This window comes from Octopus bimaculoides, chromosome 9 (assembly GCF_001194135.2).
Source record: "Octopus bimaculoides isolate UCB-OBI-ISO-001 chromosome 9, ASM119413v2, whole genome shotgun sequence".
Classification (NCBI taxonomy): domain Eukaryota; kingdom Metazoa; phylum Mollusca; class Cephalopoda; order Octopoda; family Octopodidae; genus Octopus; species Octopus bimaculoides.
In genome coordinates this window covers 84,187,537-84,191,815 of record NC_068989.1, presented here as the reverse complement: position 1 = coordinate 84,191,815, position 4,279 = coordinate 84,187,537, and positions in this window count along the sequence as shown.

Genomic DNA, 4,279 nt, shown 5'->3' with positions numbered 1-4,279 from the left:
ACCCAGACTGCCTTCTTCCAACTGTTAAATATGGAGGAGGATCTGTGATCAACTTGGCGGGGGTGGGGGACTATATCTTGGAAATCCGCCGGCCCAATGGTTTCCCTTCAAGAAAGAATTAACATTCAAGACTATTTAAGCTCTTTCACACAAATTCCCAAACTGCTTTTATTTGACAAGATTTGTGTGTGTGTGTGTGTATGTGTGTGCGTGTGTGTGTGTTTGTGTGTGTTTGTGTGTGTGTGTATGTGTGTTCGTATGTATGCGTGTGCGTGAGTGAATGTTACTATTTGTCTCCTGGCTTTGAATATTATCAGCGTTATTGTCGCCATTATTGTCACAAAGTTATTGTCTTTTCACCTCGTGTGTTTGTTTGTTTGTTTGTTTGGTGTAAGATTTCTGTTTTTGATAGTTTTTCTCTCTTGTTTTTTTCTTTTTAAACCAACCGTTAAAACTGAGATTTGTAGACAATATTGGGAAAAACGATAACGTTAAACTCGATGGAACGACACTGCGAAATCACAATTTTAATTCCTGTTACAATTGTGTTTTTCCTACACACACACATACACGCACACACGCATGCACACACACACACACACAGCCCTCTCTCTCTCTCTCTCTCTATATATATATATATACATACATGCATGTATATAGACATATACATACATACAATGAAGCACGTCCAAGCTTAAGCCTTTCACAATTAAACAGCTTTGATAATAGGCATCTTTCTCTACTCGAAAGATAGCTACCACGGATAGCTACCATCGTTATTCAAGTTCCAGTGATGCTGATAGACTTCCTGAAGATATTCAAAACAGTCAAAGACTGATGAAGACAGACCTGTGCCGCCTTCGCCTCTGCTACACCGCTCTCATGTAGCTTTGTGTAAACTCGATCCAAAACAAATACCTCTGTGAAATATATACACTTTAAAATATTGTAAAGCCAGTTTGAAAACAAATTTTTTTCAATTCCTCCAAGCTACCCTTAAATAACGCGTATTCCTTGACGAGAGCAAAGCAAAATGTCCCAGCACTCTTATGTTAAAACTTATTGATGATATTTAAATTAAGAACTTGAAGATGTGACTTCAAGAGGTTGAGTGAACACTTCAATATCGGAAAAAAACGTATTAGAACGCTTCAAAATTATTCAGAAATTTACTTCTAATCCGCAAGCTGTGTATAGAGACATAAGGAAAAAGTAATATCTAAGTAAAAAAGAAATACTCCTCTAAGGAAGATCTTAAACCATTATGATGTAAGAACTGGTTGTTGGCACTCCGTCGCTTACGACGTCGAGGGTTGCAGTTGATCCGATCAACGGAACAGCCTGCTCGTGAAATTAACGTGCAAGTGGCTGAGCACTCCACAGACACGTGTACCCTTAACGTAGTTCTCGGGGATATTCAGCGTGACACAGTGTGACAAGGCTGACCCTTTGAATTACAGGCACAACAGAAACAGGAAGTAAGAGTGAGAGAAAGTTGTGGTGAAAGAGTACAGCAGGGTTCGCCAACATCCCCTGCTGGAGCCCCGTGGAGCTTTAGGTGTTTTCGCTCAATAAACACTCACAACGCGGGGTCTGGGAATCAAAACCGCGATCCTATGACCGCGAGTCCGCTGCCCTAACCACTGGGACATTGCGCCTCCACAGTAAGAACTGGAATGAAAGGAAAAACTTCAGTCATGACTAGATATGATCCAAGAAGGATGCTATCCCAACATAAGCTGTAATCTTACGTAATCGATGCTGAATCTCTCACCAAATCTGTAGAAAAGTTGTGCAATGGGAAGATTATTAGAAAGAGACGTATTAGTTGGATTTTCTACAAGTTGTTTATTTTCAGCAGGAATATTTAACTAACATGTATATTTAAAAGAACTATGGGAAGCCAGGTTTGACATTCTAAATTAGCTTAGCATAACACGGGCAAAGCTTGTAGCTAAAAGTGACAAGACTGACAAGACAGAATCTGTAGAGCCATTACTTGTATAAATATTATGTATAAAACTGCGCTGAAACAGCTTGAATCAGTTCCTCCAAAACGATAGCGAGACTAACAAGACGCTGATTGATGAGCAGGCGGGCGGGTGGAAAGAGGATGTACGGGTATGTGTTTAACACATTTTGACAAAAAAACGTTACGTTGTTTGACACAAGAAAACACTGCAGAAACCTTGTGACAGTATGGCCTGATTGCAGAAAGGTACTCGATGGCTATTCATGTCACAACAGTAAGCAAAAGTGCTTGTTACTTTAGTCGACGCTTTTGAAAAGCTCCCCAAAATTTGATCAACAATCTTCACTTGTAACAGAAAGTAGAACATATCTCCTACGTTATATTTCAAAGGAAATGTTCCAAGGAGACAGTCTGAGTGTCTATTCATTTAGGCATTAAGATGTCAGTTCTTTTACTGTCAGTTCTTTTACTATAATCCACTGGATTATAAAAGAAAGCGATACCAACATAATTCTGTTTTATTTTTTTATTGTGGACGCCCTAAAGATCTGTGTTTGAAATTTTACAATCCTGAGAAATAATGGGATTCAGTAACAATATTTTCTGTTGTACAAGGATGGAATTTAGCCAAATGAGTTGATAATATTTCAGAGCTGATCAAGGAAAAATTGTTTTCTAACACCCCAAAACGTTTGCATCAATGATCTCTTTATATCCCCTGTTCATCACACAATGTGCCATAAGAACCTAGATATTGATGGAAGTATATCCTTTTCCACTCTTGGCACATGGCCCGAAATTTTTGGTGAGGAGTCTAGTCGATTAGATCGACCCCAGTTCGCAACTGGTACTTAATTTTTCTAGTAAAAATGAGGTCGCCAGAAATATTAGTATGAAGCGCAGTCATTCTTGGAATTGCGACAGTTCCATCACGCCACATCTCGAAGGTTATGTTTTTCAACTTCGAGAGCAGGAGATAGCGCCGTAATGGCTAATGAAGAAAGGCAGTGAAGCCCTTAACACTTCTCAAGATGCGACCGAAAATATCAGTTACGTTACTTTTCTAAAAAGATATTACACACGGGATCAGCTGCTGACCCTAGAACACCAAGGTACTATTCCCATATGATATGATTCTGTTACTAAAACGAGGCTGACCTCGGATAAATACTAACATCTGTTATAGAATACTTAGATGTTTATTAATACAAAGAATATTGGTAAAACATTCACTACAAAAACTTTTGCTAAGTGCCATCAATATTCTTTTCTACTCTTGGCACAAGGCTCGAAATTTTCGGGGAGGAGACCAGTCGATTATATCGACCCCAGTACGCAACTGGTATTTAATTTATCGACCCCGAAAGGATAAAAAGCAAAATCGACCTCGGTGGGTGTCATCAATATTGACCCGATAGTTATTTGGGACAAGACAGAACAATCATGCAAAGTAATACGGGTTAGCTGTTCCAACAAAAAGAATATTTATAGACAACTGCTTGAAAATCTATAGCTTTTCTATCTTAGATAAGTTTTTTTCTTCCCTTCTATTGTAGGCACAAGGCCTGAAATTTTGGAGAAGGGGACCAATACATCGACCCAGTGCTCAACTGATACTTATTTTACCGACCCTCAACAGTCCTGATAAGCAAAGTCAACCTCGGTGGAATTTGAACTCAGAACGCAAAGCCGGAAGGAATCTGGTTAAGCATTTTGTCCGAGGTGCTAACAATTCTTTCATCTCGCCGCCTCACCTCTATCTTAATAATCCCTCCCTGCTGTGGGCATAATGCCTGAAATTTAGGGCTCAACTGGTACTTATTTCATCAGTCACAGAAGGATGAAAGGCTAAGTCGATTTCGGCAGAAGTTAAAACGTAAAGACGGACGAAATGCCCCTAAGCATTTTGTCCGGCGCCTTAACGTTTCTACAAGTTCGTCGCTTTACTTCTATCTTAATTACAAATCCACATTTATACCAATAAATGTTTGGGTATTTGGTGGCAAATGTTTAACTGATAGTCTAGAAAATATAAACTTTTCAAAGAAGATGACCAGCTAATACGTACTTGCCAATTACAATCCGAAAGCAGAACAGTGGAATAAATACAAGACTTACGTAAAGTCCAATATGTCCAATGATGGATCTTGGTTTCTTTGTTAGAAATCAGATCGTTTCTTAATAGATTTCAGATAACAAAAAAATAGCGAGAAAAAGGCGTACGCGTACACACACACTCACACATACACACACGCACACACACACACACACACACACACACACACACACACACACACACACACACAC